Source organism: Mus caroli, unplaced genomic scaffold, assembly GCF_978045245.1.
Source record: "Mus caroli unplaced genomic scaffold, Mus_caroli_1 scaffold_2, whole genome shotgun sequence".
Taxonomy (NCBI): domain Eukaryota; kingdom Metazoa; phylum Chordata; class Mammalia; order Rodentia; family Muridae; genus Mus; species Mus caroli.
The window spans coordinates 12,465,789-12,489,481 of NW_028227257.1; the positions used below are offsets into that span (position 1 = coordinate 12,465,789).

Sequence of the window (23,693 nt, forward strand, 5' to 3'; positions counted from 1 at the left end):
TGCAGGTCCACCTCCTCAGCACTTCTACTAGAGGGGAGAGGAAAATGATCGCAAGCCTGGTACCCACTTTGTATCAGAAAGGCTTTATATAAAGCAGCTGTCTCTTGTCACTGTTCACCACAGGCCCTGGAGCCTGAACCTCACCCGTCACCCTTGGGCCATGCTCTGGACAGGAATCCGGGACTTCATTTTCTTTTGCTCATTTACAGGGCATGTAGGCCGGTGACCCGGTCATGGAAATCGGTACTGGTGGAGCAAGGTCAGTTGGATATTGCTAATACGGGAGAGCAAGCAGGGATGTAACAGGAGAAACAGGGAGAGAGGGGAAGGCGGGGCAAGGGCTCTGGGCCTGCTTCCCAGACCCAGGCTGCACGCAGGTGTCTGCCAACACTGCCTGGAATCTAGGGAGGGCACACCCAGGAGAGAAGCCTGTGGCATCTTTGAATCGCAGTGCCAAATGCCTGGGCCTGGTTCCTCTCCCGGCGATCCAATTACTAAATGCAGTAGCATTCTTGAAAAAAATGTCTTTCCTCTTATGTAATGCGGCCGTGACAAACGTGGAGCAGATGGTGCGGCGACAGGCTTCCCGCAACCCTATCCTTCCAAATTAATGTATGGGCATTTAAATGAGCCCAGGAATACAAGAGGGACAGGCCACTTAAGGGACTGACTAGGCTTCCACCTCAATGTTTGAGGGATGTTAATGACCCGCGTTGCATTGGGGCTGAGTTCACTGTAAATCATTGGTTAGAACATACCTGTTTGGACCCCCTGGGGAGACATCATGAAGCCTCCCCAAAGCTGGAAAAGGAGGCGCCTCCTCTATTCTTTATGTCATTCTCCACCAAACTCTTACATTATCTTTGAGAATGTGGACATCTCTCCCTGCCTCCCATGGGGAAATGGTTTAGTCACAAACTGTGTCAACTGCTGGCAGTCAGCTCGTCCACCCCCCACCCCCACCCCCCAGCCTTCCTTCCTCAGGGATGAGATCATACTGTTTGGAGGCGGTTTTAGCTGAAGAACGCTAGGGATGTGCAAAGCCGTCCTCAGAAACCTCCTTCCTCATCACAGGCTGTACCCTGTGGGATGGGTGGAGACCGGAGGCCAGGTGCAGGTCCCAGGCTCATCTCATCCCAGGGTCAAGTTCCCGGCCCCCAGCTCCGACCTGACATACTGGGAGGCTGGACTGCTGGGTTGCACAACCAGCTGGCCTTAGGAGTTCAGACCTGGGAGAGCTCTGAAATGTCTCTGTTCTGATAGGGAAACTGAGGCTCAGAGAAGGAAAGCGGTCTGCTCAGGCTCAGATGGACAGGTATGACAGAGGTTTCAGCTCACCCTGAAGCTGCCATTGCCTGAAACCTGTCCACCCACCATCCCCCCTGCTTCTAGTCTCAGGACCCTGAATCTCTACTGGGAATCAAACCTTCTCCACCCACGGGACAGGTGGTTCAAGTAAAACAACCGGCTTCCTGCTCATCCAAGGGCACCCACCTGGCTCAGTCCTAACCAATCAGAACAGTTCATTGCTCCCTCTTACCCAACTGGTTCAGGTTGGTAGGCAATGACCCCGTGGGCGGGGCAGCAGGTATTCACTTCCGGTTTAACTGGGGTCGTTAAAATAAGGCAGTTCTTCCTGTGTTCTCAGCTGGAGGGAACAACACCACCCAGGGGGCAGCCGCCTCTGCCACTATCAGAAGGTGACTGACTACCCAAGAATGGAAGGCACATAGGAAGCTCATGGCCAAGGGAAAGTGATACAGCAGGCTTTGACTGGAAAAATCCCGAGATTGCTCGACTCCACGGACTAGCACATTCTCCCTTGTGCTGAAGTCGGTTGAGTTCTGTCACTCGCCCGCAAAAGGGGGTTCAGCTACGGAACAAGGCTCCAAATCAGGGTGCTGAGGGACCCTCTCTCCATACCCAGAATGTCCCCCAACTCCTTGTCACACAGCACCAACATACCTTACAGGCAGTACTCATGAGGGGAGTTCCCAACTGATGGCCCATGGCCATTTTGTGTGCCCCTGCAGCCTGCTTCCTCCTTGGCCTTGGTCAGGAGCGCAGGCAGATCATTTTCAAACTCAGCTTTGTCCAGCATCCCCTGCCCTGAGGCTGTACCCAACATATCCTATCACTTTCCTGGGCCTGACTTGCTTGCTTGCTTCTCTTTTTCTTTCCTTTTCTTTCTTTCTCACACTCTCTTTATTTATACATTGATTTATTGATGTGGTTTTCTTCTCCTTTGTCACATAGCCTCATGTAGCCAAGGCTAGCCTTCAGCTTCTAACCTTCCGGCAGTGAGATTTTACAGGCAAGCTGACTGGCTTCATGTCTCTGTAACCACATTGTGGGGTGGGGGAAAGCAACTGTCCTGCCAGCTGATTAAAGGAATTGAAACAGGGGCCTCCACTGCTAGATATGACAATAGTGTCACTTAGCAGGTGTTCCAGCCTGAGCCATAGAGTGGACTCTTCTTAGAGTCCACTTGAGAAAAGATACCCTTTACAGGAAAACAAAAACCAATGGAGACAGGGAGTCTGCCCTGGGTTGCGTGGGACCTCCCCTGCTGGCCCTGGCCGTTGCAGGTGCTTGCTCAGTTCCTTTGCCCAGCCCCTGATCCCAGACTGGCACACAGGTGTGAAGAGATGCCCATCCAGTGACTCACACTGCCCGAGTGGGGACAGCATGAGTCCTGGCTTAAGCACGAGGATCAAGTAACGGCAACTCAAGCCAGTTCCAGACCAGGCCAGGGACAGCTGGATGGATGTGCCTCTCTCATTGGCATCTCAGGCTACCCTGAGATCAAACCCCGAACTGCCGCCCAGTCTCCATCTCCCCCCACCCTCCCCTCACCCACGCCCACCAGAGCCCCTGATAGGGAGCTGTGAGTTGAGGTATTCAGCAGGTGATACCTCTGGGTACCTAGGGATCTGGCAAGAACTGGGGGTCATCGGGCAAAAATACAAGTCAGAAAGGCCAGGAACAAAAGAGCCAATGTCACATGGTGCCATTCATACAACTGGTAAATGCACCATTTAGGGCTGGTTAGGTCAGAGGACCGAGGGAGGGGTGAGTCTAACAAGGACAGAGTTTCTTTTGGATGGGAGCAATGCTGTTCCAAAAGGACATTCCCGTGGTTTGAATGAGAATGGCCCACACAGGCTCCTGTAGTTGAATGTTTGGTTCCCAGTTGGCTGAAGTGCTTAGGAAGGATGAAGAGGTGTGGCCTTGTTGGGGAAGGCGTGTCACTGGGGGTGGGCTTTGAAATTTCAAAAGCCCATGCTAGGCCCTGTCTCTTTCTCTCTGTCTTTCTGTCTCTCCCCCTTTCTCCTCTCTGCTACCTGCAGATAAGATGTAAGCTCTCAGTTACTGCTCCTGTGCAGCCCTGGTTCCTGCCATGACAGCCATAGACTCCCCCTTCGACACTGTAAACAAGACCCCGTTACACGGGTTACACGGTTTCTTTTTTTTTTTTTTTTTTGGTTATTCGAGACAGGGTTTCTCTGTGTAGCCCTGGCTGTCCTGGAACTCACTTTGTAGACCAGGCTGGCCTCGAACTCAGAAATCCGCCTGCCTCTGCCTCCCAAGTGCTGGGATTAAAGGCGTGCGCCACCACGCCTGGCTACAGTTTCTTTTATAAGCTGCCTTGGTCATGGTATCTCTTTACAGCAACAGACAGTGGCTAAAGCAAGCCCAGTGATGCTTACAGAGTTGGTTGGCATGCAGGATGGACCTAGCAGTGCTCTGGTATGCAGAACCAAATGGCAGTTGTTCATGGGTAAGCAGCGTGGTACGTGCCTGAGTGGGATATCATTGAGGGTGACATGGCACAGCTGACTCCCAGGGACAGAGACTTCTCTTGCTGCCTGAAGCCTCTCTTGGCTTTTCTTTTTTCTTTTTTTTTTTTTAATTTTTTAAGATTTATTTGTTTATTTTCTGTAGCTGTCGTCAGACACATCAGAAAAGGGCATCAGATCTCATTACAGATGGTCGTGAGCCACCATGTGGTTGCTGGGATTTGAACTCAGGACCTTCAGAAGAGTAGTCAGTGCTCTTACACGCTGAGCCATCTCTCTAGCTCCTCTCCTGGCTTTTCAGTCATCTAGGGGCGAGCCTTACCAGGGTTTGGTGGATCCTGGTCGCCTAACAGTCACTAGCTTCCTGCTAGATGAAGAAGAGAATTCATACTCATCTTTTTAAAAAAGATTTTTTCACATATATGAGTTCACTGTAGCTGTCTTCAGACACACCAAAAGAGGATATAGGATCCCATTATAGATGGCTATAATTCCCATGTGGTTGCTGGGAATTGAACTCAGGGCCTACTGGAAGAGCAATCAGTGCTCTTAATCACTGAGCCATCTCTCTGGCCACCATGCTCAGCATCTTGAGAAGCCAAGATGTCTGGCTGTATTTGTATGGTTTCCTTGTTTTATTTTGTTTTGAGGCAGGGTCTCTGGGAGGCTAAACTGGGCTCAGATCCACTGACGATGATCTCTGTGACGTTCCAGTTGTTAACTTCAGGAAGTCACCGGGAGATAGGCCCCTGGGCATGCCTGTAACAAGTAATCTTGGTTAGGTTACTTGAGGTAGGATGACCTACCTGCTATGGATAGCACTGAGTTGGGACACTGGACTGTATGAAAAAAAAAAAAAAAGAGAAACATTCATTCATTCATTCATTGCTGTCTGCTTCCTGGATGTGAATGAGATGTGACCAGCTGCCACTGGTTCCTGCAATAGGAAAAGTGAAACAACCTGGAAACTCTGATTCTAATCCCCAGAGCCTGAGTGCCAGAGTCACAGCTGTGGGGCAGGACCTGAGTGCTAGTGTCACAGGTGTGGGGCAGGGCCTGAGTGCTAGAGTCACAGGTGTGGGGCAGGGCCTGAGTGCTAGAGTCACAGCTGTGGGGCAGGACCTGAGTGCTAGTGTCACAGGTGTGGGGCAGGGCCTGAGTGCTAGAGTCACAGGTGTGGGGCAGGGCCTGAGTGCTAGAGTCACAGGTGTGGGGCAGGGCCTGAGTGCTAGAGTCACAGGTGTGGGGCGGGGCCTGAGTGCTAGAGTCACAGGTGTGGGGAGGAGCCTGAGTGCTAGAGTCACAGGTGTGGGGCAGGGCCTGAGTGCTAGAGTCACAGGTGTGGGGTGGGGCCTGAGTGCTAGAGTCACAGGTGTGGGGAGGAGCCTGAGTGCTAGAGTCACAGGTGTGGGGAGGAGCCTGAGTGCTAGAGTCACAGGTGTGGGGCAGGGCCTGAGTGCTAGAGTCACAGGTGTAGGGTGGGGCCTGAGTGCTAGTGTCACAGGTGTGGGGAGGAGCCTGAGTGCTAGAGTCACAGGTGTGGGGCAGGGCCTGAGTGCTAGAGTCACAGGTGTAGGGTGGGGCCTGAGTGCTAGTGTCACAGGTGTGGGGAGGAGCCTGAGTGCTAGAGTCACAGGTGTGGGGCAGGGCCTGAGTGCTAGAGTCACAGGTTTGGGGTGGGGCCTGAGTGCTAGAGTCACAGGTGTGGGGAGGAGCCTGAGTGCTAGAGTCACAGGTGTGGGGTGGGGCCTGAGTGCTAGAGTCACAGGTGTGGGGAGGAGCCTGAGTGCTAGAGTCACAGGTGTGGGGCAGGGCCTGAGTGCTAGAGTCACAGGTGTGGGGCAGGACCTGAGTGCTTGTGTCACAGGTGTGGGGTGGGACCTGAGTGCTAGTGTCACAGGTGTGGGGCGGGGCCTGAGTGCTAGTGTCACAGGTGTGGGGAGGAGCCTGAGTGCTAGAGTCACAGGTGTGGGGCAGGGCCTGAGTGCTAGAGTCACAGGTGTGGGGCAGGGCCTGAGTGCTAGAGTCACATGTGTGGGGAGGAGCCTGAGTGCTAGAGTCACAGGTGTGGGGCAGGGCCTGAGTGCTAGAGTCACAGGTGTGGGGAGGAGCCTGAGTGCTAGAGTCACAGGTGTGGGGTGGGGCCTGAGTGCTAGAGTCACAGGTGTGGGGAGGAGCCTGAGTGCTAGAGTCACAGGTGTGGGGCAGGGCCTGAGTGCTAGAGTCACAGGTGTGGGGCAGGACCTGAGTGCTTGTGTCACAGGTGTGGGGTGGGACCTGAGTGCTAGTGTCACAGGTGTGGGGAGGAGCCTGAGTGCTAGTGTCACAGGTGTGGGGCGGGGCCTGAGTGCTAGTGTCACAGGTGTGGGGCGGGGCCTGAGTGCTAGAGTCACAGGTGTGGGGCAGGGCCTGAGTGCTAGAGTCACAGGAGTGGGGTAGGGCCTGAGTGCTAGAGTCACAGGTGTGGGGCGGGGCCTGAGTGCTACAGTCACAGGTGTGGGGCGGGGCCTGAGTGCTACAGTCACAGGTGTGGGGCGGGGCCTGAGTGCTACAGTCACAGGTGTGGGGCGGGGCCTGAGTGCTAGAGTCACAGGTGTGGGGCGGGGCCTGAGTGCTAGAGTCACAGGTGTGGGGAGGAGCCTGAGTGCTAGAGTCACAGGTGTGGGGTGGGGCCTGAGTGCTAGAGTCACAGGTGTGGGGAGAAGCCTGAGTGCTAGAGTCACAGGAGTGGGGTAGGGCCTGAGTGCTAGAGTCACAGGTGTGGGGCGGGGCCTGAGTGCTACAGTCACAGGTGTGGGGCGGGGCCTGAGTGCTACAGTCACAGGTGTGGGGCGGGGCCTGAGTGCTAGAGTCACAGGTGTGGGGCGGGGCCTGAGTGCTAGAGTCACAGGTGTGGGGCGGGGCCTGAGTGCTAGAGTCACAGGTGTGGGGAGGAGCCTGAGTGCTAGTGTCACAGGTGTGGGGCAGGGCCTGAGTGCTAGAGTCACAGGTGTGGTGCAGGGCCTGAGTGCTAGAGTCACAGGTGTGGGGAGGAGCCTGAGTGCTAGTGTCACAGGTGTGGGGCAGGGCCTGAGTGCTAGAGTCACAGGTGTGGGGCAGGGCCTGAGTGCTAGAGTCACAGGTGTGGGGCGGGGCCTGAGTGCTAGAGTCACAGGTGTGGGGCAGGGCCTGAGTGCCAGAGTCACAGGTGTGGGGCGGGGCCTGAGTGCCAGAGTCACAGGTGTGGGGAGGAGCCTGAGTGCTAGAGTCACAGCTGTGGGGAGGAGCCTGAGTGCTAGAGTCACAGGTGTGGGGTGGGGCCTGAGTGCTAGTGTCACAGGTGTGGGGAAGAGCCTGAGTGCTACAGTCACAGGTGTGGGGTGGGGCCTGAGTGCTAGTGTCACAGGTGTGGGGCGGGGCCTGAGTGCTAGTGTCACAGCTGTGGGGAGGAGCCTGAGTGCTACAGTCACAGGTGTGGGGTGGGGCCTGAGTGCTAGAGTCACAGGTGTGGGGTGGGGCCTGAGTGCTAGTGTCACAGCTGTGGGGAGGAGCCTGAGTGCTAGAGTCACAGGTGTGGGGTGGGGCCTGAGTGCTAGTGTCACAGCTGTGGGGAGGAGCCTGAGTGCTAGAATCACAGGTGTGGGGCGGGGCCTAAGTGCTAGAATCACAGGTGTGGGGCAGGGCCTGAGTGCCAGAGTCACAGGTGTGGGGCGGGGCCTGAGTGCTACAGTCACAGTTGTGGGGAGGAGCCTGAGTGCTAGAGTCACAGGTGTGGGGTGGGGCCTGAGTCCTAGTGTCACAGGTGTGGGGTGGGGCCTCAGTGCTAGTGTCACAGCTGTGGGGAGGAGCCTGAGTGCTAAGGTCACAAATGTGGGGAGGAGCCTGAGTGCTAGAGTCACAGGTGTCGGAGGAGCCTGAGTGCTAGAGTCACAGGTGTGGGGTGGGGCCTGAGTGCTAGAGTCACAGGTGTGGGGTGGGGCCTCAGTGCTAGTGTCACAGCTGTGGGGAGGAGCCTGAGTGCTAAGGTCACAAATGTGGGGCAGGGCCTGAGTGCTAGAGTCACAGGTGTGGGGCAGGGCCTGAGTGCTAGAGTCACAGGTGTGGGGCAGGGCCTGAGTTCTAGAGTCACAGGTGTGGGGCAGGGCCTGAGTGCTAGAGTCACAGGTTTGGGGTGGGGCCTGAGTGCTAGAGTCACAGGTGTGGGGCAGGGCCTGAGTGCTAGAGTCACAGGTGTGGGGTGGGGCCTGAGTGCTAGAGTCACAGGTGTGGGGCAGGGCCTGAGTGCTAGAGTCACAGGTGTGGGGCGGGGCCTAAGTGCTAGAGTCACAGGTGTGGGGAGGAGCCTGAGTGCTAGAGTCACAGGTGTGGGGTGGGGCCTGAGTGCTAGTGTCACAGGTGTGGGGAGGAGCCTGAGTGCTAGAGTCACAGGTGTGGGGAGGAGCCTGAGTGCTAGAGTCACAGGTGTGGGGAGGAGCCTGAGTGCTAGAGTCACAGGTGTGGGGAGGAGCCTGAGTGCTAGAGTCACAGGTGTGGGGCGGGGCCTGAGTGCTAGAGTCACAGGTGTGGGGAGGAGCCTGAGTGCTAGAGTCACAGGTGTGGGGTGGGGCCTGAGTGCTAGAGTCACAGGTGTGGGGAGGAGCCTGAGTGCTAGAGTCACAGGTGTGGGGCAGGGCCTGAGTGCTAGAGTCACAGGTGTGGGGAGGAGCCTGAGTGCTAGAGTCACAGGTGTGGGGAGGAGCCTGAGTGCTAGAGTCACAGGTGTGGGGTGGGGCCTGAGTGCTAGTGTCACAGGTGTGGGGAAGAGCCTGAGTGCTACAGTCACAGGTGTGGGGTGGGGCCTGAGTGCTAGTGTCACAGGTGTGGGGCGGGGCCTGAGTGCTAGTGTCACAGCTGTGGGGAGGAGCCTGAGTGCTACAGTCACAGGTGTGGGGTGGGGCCTGAGTGCTAGAGTCACAGGTGTGGGGTGGGGCCTGAGTGCTAGTGTCACAGCTGTGGGGAGGAGCCTGAGTGCTAGAGTCACAGGTGTGGGGAGGAGCCTGAGTGCTAGAATCACAGGTGTGGGGCGGGGCCTAAGTGCTAGAATCACAGGTGTGGGGCAGGGCCTGAGTGCCAGAGTCACAGGTGTGGGGCGGGGCCTGAGTGCTACAGTCACAGTTGTGGGGAGGAGCCTGAGTGCTAGAGTCACAGGTGTGGGGTGGGGCCTGAGTCCTAGTGTCACAGGTGTGGGGTGGGGCCTCAGTGCTAGTGTCACAGCTGTGGGGAGGAGCCTGAGTGCTAAGGTCACAAATGTGGGTAGGAGCCTGAGTGCTAGAGTCACAGGTGTCGGAGGAGCCTGAGTGCTAGAGTCACAGGTGTGGGGTGGGGCCTGAGTGCTAGAGTCACAGGTGTGGGGTGGGGCCTCAGTGCTAGTGTCACAGCTGTGGGGAGGAGCCTGAGTGCTAAGGTCACAAATGTGGGGCAGGGCCTGAGTGCTAGAGTCACAGGTGTGGGGCAGGGCCTGAGTGCTAGAGTCACAGGTGTGGGGCAGGGCCTGAGTTCTAGAGTCACAGGTGTGGGGCAGGGCCTGAGTGCTAGAGTCACAGGTTTGGGGTGGGGCCTGAGTGCTAGAGTCACAGGTGTGGGGCAGGGCCTGAGTGCTAGAGTCACAGGTGTGGGGTGGGGCCTGAGTGCTAGAGTCACAGGTGTGGGGCAGGGCCTGAGTGCTAGAGTCACAGGTGTGGGGCGGGGCCTAAGTGCTAGAGTCACAGGTGTGGGGAGGAGCCTGAGTGCTAGAGTCACAGGTGTGGGGTGGGGCCTGAGTGCTAGTGTCACAGGTGTGGGGAGGAGCCTGAGTGCTAGAGTCACAGGTGTGGGGAGGAGCCTGAGTGCTAGAGTCACAGGTGTGGGGAGGAGCCTGAGTGCTAGAGTCACAGGTGTGGGGAGGAGCCTGAGTGCTAGAGTCACAGGTGTGGGGCGGGGCCTGAGTGCTAGAGTCACAGGTGTGGGGAGGAGCCTGAGTGCTAGAGTCACAGGTGTGGGGTGGGGCCTGAGTGCTAGAGTCACAGGTGTGGGGAGGAGCCTGAGTGCTAGAGTCACAGGTGTGGGGAGGAGCCTGAGTGCTAGAGTCACAGGTGTGGGGAGGAGCCTGAGTGCTAGAGTCACAGGTGTGGGGTGGGGCCTGAGTGCTAGTGTCACAGGTGTGGGGTGGGGCCTGAGTGCTAGAGTCACAGGTGTGGGGCAGGGCCTGAGTGCTAGTGTCACAGGTGTGGGGAGAAGCCTGAGTGCTAGTGTCACAGGTGTGGGGCAGGGCCTGAGTGCTAGAATCACAGGTGTGGGGCAGGGCCTGAGTGCTAGAGTCACAGGTGTGGGGTGGGGCCTGAGTGCTAGAGTCACAGGAGTGGGGCGGGGCCTGAGTGCTAGAGTCACAGGTGTGGGGCAGGGCCTGAGTGCTAGTGGCACAGGTGTGGGGAGGAGCCTGAATGCTAGTGTCACAGGTGTGGGGCGGGGCCTGAGTGCTAGAGTCACAGGTGTAGGGAGGAGCCTGAGTGCTAGAGTCACAGGTGTGGGGAGGAGCCTGAGTGCTAGAGTCACAGGTGTGGGGAGGAGCCTGAGTGCTAGAGTCACAGGTGTGGGGCAGGGCCTGAGTGCTAGAGTCACAGGTGTGGGGCAGGGCCTGAGTGCTAGAGTCACAAATGTGGGGCAGGGCCTGAGTGCTAGTGTCACAGGAGTGGGGTGGGGCCTGAGTGCAAGAGTCACAAGTGTGGAGCCAACTGCTGGCTACTCCATCTTTTATTTACCCTTTGTTATTGAGGCAGGCGGGGCCTCAGTTTGCTCTATAGCTAAGGATGACCTTGAATTTCTGATCCTCCTGAGCACACCTGGTTTGTCTGCTATTGGAATGGAACCCACACTTCCTGCTCTCCAGGCAAGTTCTCCCTCATCTGAGCCACATCCTGAACTCCATTTTCGTCATTTATAACTGTAATAAACATTTCCTGTAAAGTTCAGGGTTGTTTCTGCTTTTCACCATGTAGATTATTAGTATCGCCGGTCAAACCCTTGTGAAGAAGACTTCGAATATTTAGGTCAGGGTCTTACCCTTGTACAAATCAGGGACAAGTTCCTAGAACATTTCATGGTTCTAGGTCAGTATGGCTGTTAACTTCTGATCCCTGTCAACTCAGCACAAAGAGTTGGAAGACATTATCCAAAGTTGACAATCACAGTCAGCTCCAAAAATGTGTACTATACCTATACAGGCATATATATTTCCATTTATATGAAAAAGTCAATAATAGGGGCTGGAGAGATGGCTCAGTCAGTTAAGAGCACTGACTCCTCTTCCAGAGGTCCTGAGTTCAATTCTCAGCAACCACATGATGACTCACAACCAAGTGTAATCTGATCCAATGCCCTCATCTGGTGTGTGTGGAGAGAGCAACAGTGCACTCACATACTTAAAATCTTTTTAAAAAAAATTTAGGGCTGGTGAGATGGCTCAGTGGGTAAGAGCACCTGACTGCTCTTCCGAAGGTCCAAGGTTCAAATCCCAGCAACCACATGGTGGCTCACAACCATCCGTAACGAGATCTGGCGCCCCCTTCTGGAGTGTCTGAAGACAGCTGCAGTGTACTTACATATAATAAAAATAAATAAATCTTAAAAAAAATTAAAAAAAAATAAATAAAAATTTAAATGTCAATAATCATGGTGTGTTGGGCAGTGACCATAACAACAGCCTTTCTAGATTGTGCAGTCATCTGGACAAAGTATACAGTTTATCCTGCAATCTAAGTTTCTGTTTAAAATAAATGTATTTGGGGCTGACAAGATGGCCCACCAAGTCAAGGACTTGTAGCTCAAGTCTGGAAATCTGGGTTTAATCCCGGAACCCAAGGAGGGCAGGAGCAAAATGACTCCTAAAAGTCGTCTTCTGACCTCTTGGTGTGCACGCCAGTGCGTGTCCATGCGCACTGTGAATAGAAGAACAGGCACAAGTGTATACATGAATGCTATGTACACATGCACAGAAACACACACACATGGCCAACTTTATGTAAGCAAACGGAACAGTGTGCCCAAGGGCACATTTCACTTTATCTCAGTTACATCACGAAACAAAATCCCTGCTTATGAACTGGTGGAAGGAGCCTGAGCCATAGGCAGGCTGTGTGGTCTCCTCCATGCAGAGGGAGGACATAGCAGGCCACCTGGGGCTGGCCAGACTCTGATCTTGATAGGAGACCTCTGACTATAGGTGCCCCCCCCCAAACACTTGTTCCTTACTTAACCAATATTCTGTAAACATCACCCAAGTATCAAGTATTCAAAGGTAACATGGACCTGTATCCCAGCACTGGGAAGATGGTGTCAGAGCATTGAGAATACAAGACCAGCCTGTCTGGGCATTGTGGCATATACCTTTAATCCCTGCACTTGGTAAGCAGATGTAGGAGAATCTCTGAGTTTAAGGCTAGCCTGGTGTACATATCCAGTTCTAGGCCAACCCAGGCTACATAAAATCCTGTTACAAAACGGGGGGCGGGGTATTGGGGACTTGAGAGATTGCTCAGTGATTAAGAGCATTGGCTGTTCTTGCAGGTTCAGTTCCTAGCACCCACATGGCAGTTCACAACTGTCTATAACTCTGGGTCCAGGAGATCTGACACCCTCTTCCAGTCTCCAAGGTCACCAGGCACAGACATGCAAATATGACACCCATTCAAATGAAAATGAAAATTAAAAAAACTTTAAATATGAGCATGGTGGCAACATATTTATAATTTCAAGACTCAGGAGACGGAGACTGGAGAATCTGGTCAAAAGTTCAAGGTCACACTCAGCTACATAACCAATTGGAGACCAACCTGGTTTACATAAAACTTTATCTCAAATAAATAATAACAGAATGAATAGCCCTGGTCTCAAAATGTCTGAATGGGAAGACCTGTAACATGCCTACTAGGCGCCACCACACACTATGAATGGCTTGGGCAGTGTCCTCTTTTACTTGTCCCAAACTCAAGTGCCCATGCTTACACAGCAAGCACTTGACCAACACAGTCATTCCCCAGCCTCTGTTTTTTAGCTTCTGTGTTCAACCCCCAGACAGAACCCAATTCCATAAAATCTGCTGAACAAATCATCTCATCGGACAGGGTGGGGAAAGCCCGCAAGGCAGGTGTTACCATGGTCTACAGGAAACCAAAGAGCCAATAAAGGTGGGGCCAGCTGGAAAAGGGCGGTTGAAGACTTGTGCGCGACAATATGTTTTGCAAAGGATCCTAATTTACAAAATAAAAGAAGTACCATGAGAACCCTTAAGGGCGAATCTCCCAGGTGCAGCCTGGCGTGCTGGAGGATCCTAACGCCAATGCCAGAATTGCCTTGCTAGTGGGCTCAAAGTATCTCTGCTAGGGTGAGACCATGTCTCATTCAGAGCCTTACAGGAAGCTCATTCCAAGGTATCCAAAATAAGAGAATAAGACGATGACCAGTGCCCCCTGCTGGAAAGTGCCTCATGCTTGCGGAGACCCTGATGACTACGAGGGACTGCTGCCCCCTGGTGGCCTTCCTGCTAGGCGTAGATAGGCTTTTTCAGGGATGGCTCAAAACTGCCTGGCCCCTCCTACCCTGCCCCTCTGTGCCCACCAGCACTCCGTGGCCCTGGAAGAGTTATCTTCCGGGGGGCTCTGCCTATTAGAGTTAACTGGGAAGTGACTCCTGGTGCTTGCCTGAAGACCCAAAAGCCGACCCCAAAAAGTGCCTGGTCCAGGAACCACGCCTACCTCCAGACCAGACCAATCAGAGCTTCCTATCTTCCGGGCCTTGGTGATTGGCTCAGGAATGAACCTGCACTCCAAGCAGAGCCAATTAGGGTCTCTTTGGAAATGATTCTCGGGGACTAGAGAAAGGGGTTTGTAGGGTGTGTATATCCCTAAGGCGTCCCCGTTTTGGCCATTCTGGCTTCTGCAGGGACAGCTACTTAAGATAAGGCCAGAAAAGAAACACAAGAGAGCAGGGTGGGCATCTCCCAACGGCCTGGTAGGGGTCTTATTTCCAACCGTCCATTACGACAGTTTATTAGTTTCACGTATCTTTGCTGCGACGAAATACTTGAGAAAAATATTGAAGGGTTATTGTGGATTATAGTGGAGGGTGCAGCCCGCCATGGCCAGAGAAGTAACGAGCGGGATGAAGCTGATCTCACCGCATCTGTAGTCAGGAAGCGCAGAGCAATGAAAGGATGCGCTCAGCGCCCTTTGTCCTTTTGACTGGAGGAAGCGGGGCGGACCATAGAATGGGTCTTCCTACCTACTCAATTTAGATAAACCCTCACAGGCAGGCTCTGGGAGAATCTAGATCCTGTCAACTTGACAATATTAACCATCCGAACCAATAACACCCTTCAATGGTGTAACCACTTGCAAGGTGCCCCTGTTCCTTTCAGACTAATGAAATTCATTGGGTCACACCTAAAAGACAAAAAACAAAAGTAGAAAATGGGCTTATTTAGACGAGGAATGGGCATTGATGGGAGAGGGAGAAGAGCGGGTGACAGGCAGGAGGAGTGTCTGTCGTCTAAATACATTATATGGGGAGGGTTAGCTTGTCTGCAATAACCATATGGGGAGGGTTAGCTTGTCCGCAATAACCATTTCCCCCATTATTTACTTGCATTATTTATTCATTTATTGGAGGTGATGTCACTGTACCCATGTGGGGATTGATGTTTTCTTCACCACCTGGGTCCTGAAGATTGAACTCAGATCATCGGGCTTGGCTGAACACAGCCCTTAACCACTAAACCATCCTACCAACCTACGGGTACATTTTACTCATGTTTGTACAATTTCTGACCCCCAGCTTCAGTCCAACACTTAGAAGACTTGTCACCTATCAGCAACCTGACCAGGTCATTCCAACAAACAGAATCCCTTCCTGGATGATGGGGTTCCTGGAGTCAGGGGTCTCAAGGTGTGGCTTTTCATCTAGAGATAATGGCAAGTGTGCTTGCTCAAAGGCTTCCTGACACCTTGTGTCTGTGCTCCAGGCTAGCCTGGATGCTTGCCAAGAAGGGAATAGAGCTGTTGATCTCTGCCCGGGCAGGGCTCTCTCTCTCTCCTGTCAGCTTCCATCTGGGTAATTAACCTGCTGGCAGCCAAGGGTTTGCCTCTATCATGTCTGTGGGCAGAGGAGTAGACATCTCTGGATGCATGCCTGGCTGCTCAGAGAGATGGCTCCTTGGTGACTTCGGGACAAGCTAACTGAAGTCCTGCTCTGACCGGGAGGGGGCCAAGGCTCAGGGAAACAGTTCCCTCGGTGTCAAGGAGCTGGGAACAGATGGAGCTCCTGTTGGTGTGCTGGCCACCTGTACTCTTTTTTTGGTTTTTCGAGACAGGGTTTCTCTGTATAGCCCTGGCTGTCCTGGAACTCACTTTGTAGACCAGGCTGGCCTCGAACTCAGAAATCCGCCTGCCTCTGCCTCCTGAGTGCTGGGATTAAAGGCGTGCGCCACCACGCCCGGCCCACCTGTACTCTTGTTCTTCCCAACCTTGTCCCAAATCTTACTGCTCTGAATGCCGAGGGAGTCACCTATGCAGCCAATCCCCTGCGACCTTCTCTCCATTCTAATGGCACCAAACCCACCAAGGGCAATGAATTACCTCTCGCAAGCCCCGCACTCACCTCAAGGGTAACCTGGCTTAGCCCTTAGTCGTGCAGACAGCATCACACCCAGACCACCCCACCGGAGGGTGTTAGAGAGGTGACATCAAAGTGAGGGATGAGACTCAGTCAGTGGAGTACTTGCCTAGCGTACACGAAGCCCTAGGTTCTCCAGCAGCCCAAAAGCCAGCTAGACCGACAGTCCCAACACTTAGGAGGTAGAAACAGAAGAATCAAAAGTTCAAGGCCATCCTTGGCTACATAGGGAGCTGGAGGTCAGTCTGGGCTACAGGTGACCCTGTCTCCAAGAACCTTTTGTCTAACTCAGAGAACAGTCAAGTGTCCCCAGGACTTTCTATGCGGTCAGTCATACTTGCAGGAAAAAAAAAAAAAAAAAGATGCTTGCCTGATAGAAGGGGCATTTCCTTAGCCGTGTGGGGTCACTACCCAACTCAAAATGTATAGGTGCCCTCGGACACACACGCCCTGCCTACCTCATGCTTGGCTGGTTCCATGAGTGGATGTAAGTTCAGGGTGAAGCCTGGTGTGATGCTCAGCATCCCTCTCCAGCAGAGGCGGAGGAGGAAACTGGGGAGAGTCAGAACTCAGTCAGTTAGACAGGACGGGGCTGGAGAGATGGCTCAGTGGTTAAGAGCACTGACTGCTCTTCCAGAGGTCCTGAGTTCAAATCCCCAGCAACCACATGGTGGCTCACGACCATCTGTAATGGGATCTGATGCCCTCTTCTGGTGTGTCTGAAGACAGCTACAGTGTACTCATATAAATAAGATAAATAAAATAAATAAATAAATCTTTATTTTTTTAAAAAGTTAGAGATGAGAAAAAGTTCTCCAGCAAACAAAACACGTTGAATATTTGTTTAAAATATCTTGGACCTGGTGTCACCTACATGCTTTTAATCCTGATACCCAGGAAGCAGAGGCAAGCAGATCTCTGTGAGTCTGAGGCCAGTCTCATCTCAGAGAATTTCTGGCAGTCCAGGACTACATAGTGAAACCTACCCCCACCCCAAAAGCAAGATACCGCTCCAAATTAGAGATTCTCTAGAGGTGTATAAGTCCATCAAATGTTCCTGAGATGTGAGCAGACAAATGGCAAGACTTTTTATTTTATTTTATTTTATTTTATTTTTGGTTTTTCGAGGCTGAGTTTCTCTGTGTAGCCGTGGCTGTCCTGAAATGGCAAGACTTGAATGAAGGTGGCTGGAGAGATGGCTCAGCAGTTAAGAGAACTGTCTGGTCTTGAGAGGTCCCAAGTTGGTTCCCAGCATCTGCATGGCAGTTCACAACTGACTGTAATTCTAGTCCACCAAGGTACAAATGTGGGCCATCTTCATATGTACAGTCACTCAAACAGATGTAAAAATAAAAATAAATACATCTAAGAACAAGAACAAAGCTGGGCATAGTGGCACAAGCCTTTAATTCCATCACCCATGAGACAGGGTGCAGAGGCAGGCAGATCTTTTTGAGTTGGAGGGCGAGCCTCGTGTACAAAGTGAATTCCAGGAGTCGGGGCTACACAGTGAGACCCTGTCTCAAGAAATAAAAACAAAAGGGAGAGGGGAATGAGTTGAGACACCCCCCCCAAAATAACAATTTGGTTGGTCATTTGGTTTTTGAATACAAGGTTTCTTTGTACCAGGCTGTCCTCAAACTCAGAAAAATCTAACAGCCTTTGCCTCCTGAGTGCTGGGATCAAAGGTATATACCACCACACCCAGCTTGGAAGAAACATTTGAATAAAGTCCTCAGTGTCAGACTATGGTTTTGTGTGTGTGTGTGTGTGTGTGTGTGTGTGAGAGAGAGAGAGAGAGAGAGAGAGAGAGAGAGAGAGAGAGAGAGAGAGAGAGAGCAGGGATGGGTTTGTAAGAGGTTACCTAGTGGGAGTTGGTTCTCTCCTCCTACCCTGGGATCCAAGGATGAACTCAGGCAGGCTCACTCAGGAAGCCATCTTTTAATCCACTGAGCCCCATTTCACTGGCCCCATCTTATTTGGGAGAAGACCTGCTCTCACTGGACATGGAGCTCACAGATTTCGTTACACAGACTAACCTGTAAACCCCAGCGATCCTCTCTCCCCACCCCTCTTCCTGAACTCACAGGTGCACTGCACACTGTGCTCGGTGATGGAATCTAGACACAAGTCCTCACACTGCACAGCAAAAAAACCTTACCGAGTGAGCTATCTTCCCAACAGCCATTTCCACCCATTAGAAAACTTAAGCAAAAAGGAGAAGCAAGCCCACGGTCTACTCACCCCAGGGGAGAGCACCCAGAATGCAATGCCACTTAGGCAATGAGTGAATCTGGAGGGACATGGGCTTCGGCATCTCCTTTGGGTCAGGTGCCCGTCACCTCAGAGATATTTCGTATGTATGAAGAAGGCTTTATTTATTTTTTTTTAAAGATTTATTTTATTTATTATATGTAAGTACACTGTAGCTGTCTTCAGACACTCCAGAAGAGGGCGCCAGATCTCGTTGTGGATGGTTGTGAGCCACCATGTGGTTGCTGGGATTTGAACTCTGGACCTTTGGAAGAGCAGTCCGGTGCTCTTACCCACTGAGCCATCTCACCAGCCCTGAAGAAGGCTTTAAAAGGCTAGAGAGGGGCTGGAGAGATGGCTCAGCAGTTAAGAGCACTGACTGCTCTTCCAGAGGTCCTCAGTTCAATTCCCAGCAACCACACGGTGGCTCACAACCATCTGTAATGGGATCTGATGCCCTCTTTTGGTGTGTCTGTAAACATCTACAGTGTACACAAATAAATAAAATATATCTTAAAAGGCTAGAAGCATGGACCAGTGGTTAAGATTACTGGCTGCCCTTTCTGAAGGCCCAGGTTGGAGTTCTAGCACCCATATGATGGCTTATTAGTCATGGTAACTTCACCTCCAGGGAACATGATGCCCTTCTCATGCCTGTGGGCACTGCATACATGTGGTGCAGACATACAAACAAAACACCCATACACATAAATTTTTTAAGAGTACACTGCAACTGTCTTCAGACACGCCAGAAAAAGGCATCAGATCTCATTACGGATGGTTATAAGACACCATGTGGTTACTGGTATTTGAACTCAGGACCTTCGGAAGAGCAGTCAGTCTGTGCTCTTAACCACTGAGCCATCTCTCCAGGCCCACATAGTTTTGAAAGGGCTTTAGAGACACACCCTGGGGAAACTGATATAAGATACTGTGTCTTGCTTAAAAGTATCAGTTGAACTGACCTCTGAAGTCCAAGCAGCCAGCCCTCCCAGCAACTTGAGCATGGTGCGTGCATGTGCTGTTAAACCGGGCAGGGAGATTTCAAGTGGATCCAAAAGAGAAGACAACAGATCTTTTCCCAAACGGAAAGGGTTGTTAAATGTAGAGGGCCCACTGTCCCTTCTGGCACCTCTGACTCTGCTGAATGCTTTGCTCACAGGCTCTGTGGCTCTGATTACCCATTTGAGACCTAGTGTGTGTGTGTGTGTGTGTGTGTGTCGGGGGTGATGACAAGAGGCTGGGTAACACCAGAAGGACTGTTTTAAATGCTTATGGCCTGGCAAGCATGGAAATACATTTGTCAACACTCCCTGCCTTGTGGGAAATGATGCGATCTGGAGGGATGGAATCAAGGTCCAGCAGGATGAAGACGGGGCTAGGAGAAAGCAGCTAGTAAGCTGCCTGGTCGCCAGCAGAGGCAGTTCTAGTCTGTTTCCACCCCAGCCTTACTGCTACGTAAGAGTGGCTCCTGCAGAAGATATTTCCAAAACTATTCAAGGGTCAGTCCAAAGCTTGGGGTTGGAAACTGTAAAAGACCCGTGTTTGCAGGGGCCACACAGGGAGCAATGCCCAGAAGCCCAAGAGAATCAGGTGTAGGGGTCAACAATCACGGGCACTCAGTAATACCTACATACAGGCAGTCTTAACTTGAGCCTGTCAGTGCTGCACACCTTTAATCCCAGCACTTGAGGAGGCAGAGAGACCTGAGTCCAAGACCAGCCTGAGATATAGGCTGTCTCAATATATGGGAGGGAGAATGTTCTATGGAAATTGTAACATCCATGATCTTGTCTGCCCAGGACACTGCAGAGCCATTTGTAACTTCTATGTTCCATCTGTAAAGCTGGGGTGGGGGGATGACCTCTGTACTATAGGAAGGTGGTTAAGTCATACAATTTGCTAAGCACTGATTGGCATGGAGCCTGGCAGGTTAACAGTGTGCTAAAAGCACACTGGCTGGTCTTCCAGAGGTCCTGAGTTCAAGTCCCAGCAACCACACGGTGGCTCATAACCATCTATAATGGAATCCGATGCCCCCTTCTGCTGTCTGTCTGAAGACAGCCAGTGTACTCATTACACAATCTTTTTAAAAAGTGTGGTAGGGGCTGGTGAGATGGCTCAGTGAGTCCAGAGTTCAAATCCCAGCAACCACATGGTGGCTCACAACCATCAGTAACGAGACCTGGCGCCCTCTTCTGGAGTGTCTGAAGACAGCTACAGTGTACTTACATGTAATAAATCTTTAAAAAAGTGTGGTAAACAGAGGGATTGAGCTCAGAAGAGGCTGTTGAGAAGCAGCCAGGCAAACCATGCATCACCCACCATAGGGCCACTGGACCTAAAAGAACTCAGGCCCACTTACCTGAGCCAAAGTCACCTCCAAGTCCAGATATCCTTGGTTGCCACTTCTCACCTGCAGAGTGGCAAGTACTTGTCTACACAAAACAGGTCTAAATCATACTAATCAGTCAATGGGCTGGGCATGATGGCAGCTGCTTCTCGTCCCAGTACTCAGGACAAAGGCAGGACCAATCAGGCTTGAGGTCAACCCAAGTGGCGCACACACACATGAAAGCAAGCCTGTGATCCCTGGGCCCCACCCACAAAGCTGGAGATGCTCTGCAAGCCAGGCTGACCTGTAACTTATAAGCTAGCACCAGGGTGATAACTACTCACAGCTGTCCCACTTAGGCAGTGGGAAATGTTCACAGGAAGCAGCTGTAGGCCCACCCAACCCAAGAAACAAGGCACAGTCAGATTTTTATTTCTACGGACAGTCAATATTTTTTATTATTTCCAGCAGTTGTGCACATGATACCACTACTCCCCAGCCCAAAGTAACTCTTCTTTGCATTCTGCATGGCCTCATGGGGCTGGGCAGCAGGAACACAGCTGGGGTTCTGTATTCCAAAAGTACCTAAAGAGAAAAGTAAAAATGTTGATAGGCTTTTCCGGCTGAACACATCCCCCCCCCCCCCCCCCCCCGCCAACCTCACTTAGCAAGTGACATGGTGAACTTGAATCCCACCGGGAACCTCAACAGCAGCAAAAGCCAAGAATCAAACACACCCGTCACTCTCCACACTTGTCATAACATCCCTAGAAACAGGTTAAAACAGTAAAAGAACCTCACCTGAAAGATCAGACCAACACCGGCATCCTTGGCTCCCTCAGGCCTATAGAAAATAAATCGATGAAACCATTATCAAGTGAAATAGGTTAAAGCCAACAACGAATTATTCCAACAACGAATTATTCCTGGGGCTGATGCATCAGACAAAACTGGCAATTAGTATTTGAGATCAACAGGGTCGATCTGACGGGGAAAGAAATGATATCATCAGTTCACCAGCCAAGTTTATGTCAGAAACAAAGTCTATACTAGAAGATGGGCGCGTGGAAACCACTCACCAGTGCTCGCCTCAGGAGTTCATGCTCCATTCAAAGCCTGGTTTTGTCTGTCAGCAAACCTGAGATAAAATGCAGAAATAACCTGTCAATTACCTGAACACCAAGGGCACTGCAGCAGTGGGTACTGTCAGGCAGGCATGTCAGACATACTGGCTTAAAAGAATGTGATCAACATGGTCGATCTGATGGGGAAAAAAGTTGTGTCATCACACATGCCTGTCTGTGGGAGGCTGCTGAGCTTGACACCAAGGACTAGATAGACAGCTAGTTAGGACTGCATCTCCTTTATAGGAGACAGCTGTAATACCAGTGTCTCAAATTACTAGCTAAAGGAATGGGACTTGCTGAGATATTCACAATCGCCTTGGAAGGTTTCAACATTATGTACCAGGACTCACGTATGACCTGAGATGCCCATCGACTCGAGCAACAAACCCCAAATGCAACTGTCTCACATATACAACTCTGACTGGCACTGTCCACTTGCAAATGATGTCAATTGTTCAGACAACATAGCACCCTTCAGTCTCTAGGCTTGCCTCAACTTAAGTCACCTTGCCTGGGCCTACCTTTTTTTTTTTTTCGAACAGGGTTTCTCTGTGTAGCCCTGGCTATCCTGGCACTCACTTTGTAGACCAGGCTGGCCTCGGAACTCAGAAATCTGCCTGCCTCCCGAGTGCTGGGATTAAAGGCGTGCGCCACCACGCCCGGCTGGGCCTACCTTTTTTAAGGGTAAGATTTATTTATATATTTTATGCATGAGTACACCACCATTGCTCTCTTCAGACACCATAAGAGGGCACCAGACCCCATTACAGATGGTTGTGAGCCACCATGTGGTTGCTGGGCATTTAACTTAGGACCCCTCGAAAGAGGGGTCAGTGCTCTTAACCACTAAGCCAACTCTCCGGCGTACTTGATTTAGGGCATATTCACATTTTTATCTGAGTGGGTCAGCGTGGATGTCAGAATACAGTAATGGAGGACAGCCATTGCCACATCATCTTTTTATTTTTGGTTTTTTTGAGACAGGGTTTCTCTATATAGCCCTGAAACTCACTTTGTAGACCAGGCTGGCCTCGAACTCAGAAATCCGCCTGCCTCCCAAGTGCTGGGATTAAAGGCGTGTGCCACCACGACCCGCAGTCACATCATCTTGAAAAGTACTAGCCTGCAAATACTAGCAGATATGTTTCATTGCCTTTCTAAATACCACGCGTATACAAAGGAAATTTCAACCCGGCTCAGACACTGCACCCAGAAGCTGCTGAACCCTCCCATATCAACTGCCAAGAAAATGTGCTACAGGCTGATCTCAATGGGACTATTTTCTTAATCAGCCCTTTTCTCAGGCAGTTCTACCAGGCCATGTTAAATAGTAACAGGGCACTGCATCTGTATGTACAGATACAGAAGTAAGACCTTAGTATACTTCGATAATACTAAGGCTCAGTCCTCAGCGCTTTTAAAGCAACTAAACTCAGCACTAAGTCTTGCATCAAATTCCCTATCACAGCCCACTTAAAGGCTCTTCAAAGCACGTGTTTGCCACGTTAGGCCACTAGACGAATGCATACCTTGAGACTTTCAGATGGTAGGCGAGTTCTCATCTCCCTCGATGCCCTTCTCTTCCTCCAACCTCCATGCTGTCCTGCTTGATCAGGCCAACCTACAAAACAAAAGCGTCCATCACCACCTATCCTCGACCAGGAACAAAGAGACCACGGTCCTCGAAGGCTGGTGTTTATCAGGACAAACTGGCAAATGTTTTAAAACATCAGCACTGTCGATATGACGGGGAAAAAAGTGAGGTCATCATTTACACCAGCAAAAAGCTTCCCAGGCCAAACCAGAAGACGTCTTTTCCACCTGAACCACCTCTTCGAAGGTCAACCTAGGGATGGCGCTCCATAAGCAACACTTGGAGACTAGGAGCGGTTACAGCGACTAAACTTGGTAAGAGGTTAACAAAAAACTAGGGCTGTGTGGACTCAACTCACCATCTGCAAGTTAATCCCGCAGAGACGAGACATCGAAAACACAGCAAACGCTTTAGGAACCGCGGGAACAAAAGGACGAGAGCGGCGGCGAACCCTCCTTATATAGACCTTGGCGGCGCTTGCGCCTGCGCACTGAGCCCGTGGCGCATCACTTCCGAGCGCGACCGCTTGGCGTCCTGGGAAATGTAGTCCCCGAGCCGCCCGCCCCCAGCTCCGTAATGGTTGTCCAGCCAGTGTCTAGCCCCTCCCCGTGCTCACTAGGCCTCCGGGGCTTCTCGGCTTCCGCGCCATGTCGCGCTTGGCACGCACGAGCCGCCCGCCGCGTCCCCCTGGCTCCGGGGCCAGCCGAGACCTGCGGCCGCCCGGGGCGCAGTCAACCCGTCCCCCGCCGCGCCCTCCCCTCCGCCGCGCCCGTGGGAGCCGCCAGTCCAGCCGCCGCCGCCGCCGCCGCCGCGGGCGCTGAGGCGACGCCGCCCTTCCGCCCGCCCCGAGGGCGGGGGCGCAGGCGAGCCCGGCCTCTCGCTGGCGCCCGCGGCACCGCCTCCTCGTCCTGCGCGGCCTCCTC

The 23,693-nt window shown here is 52.3% G+C and overlaps 1 long non-coding RNA gene and 3 other non-coding genes across 4 annotated transcripts; all 4 read right to left on the minus strand.

Annotated features, from left to right (window-relative positions):
* Positions 1-20,475: 20,475 nt before the first annotated feature.
* LOC110310221 (uncharacterized) lies at positions 20,476-23,371 on the minus strand. Its single transcript, XR_002379824.3, has 5 exons — positions 23,129-23,371; positions 22,706-22,797; positions 21,129-21,187; positions 20,851-20,893; positions 20,476-20,634 (listed from the first exon to the last, which is right to left on the minus strand). It is a non-coding gene; the product is annotated as an uncharacterized LOC110310221 (long non-coding RNA).
* LOC115030534 (small nucleolar SNORD12/SNORD106) lies at positions 20,981-21,070 on the minus strand. The gene has a single exon (XR_003836117.1). It is a non-coding gene; the product is annotated as a small nucleolar SNORD12/SNORD106 (small nucleolar RNA).
* LOC115030535 (small nucleolar SNORD12/SNORD106) lies at positions 21,260-21,348 on the minus strand. The gene has a single exon (XR_003836118.1). It is a non-coding gene; the product is annotated as a small nucleolar SNORD12/SNORD106 (small nucleolar RNA).
* LOC115030536 (small nucleolar SNORD12/SNORD106) lies at positions 22,865-22,957 on the minus strand. Its single transcript, XR_003836119.1, has one exon. It is a non-coding gene; the product is annotated as a small nucleolar SNORD12/SNORD106 (small nucleolar RNA).
* Positions 23,372-23,693: the final 322 nt, after the last annotated feature.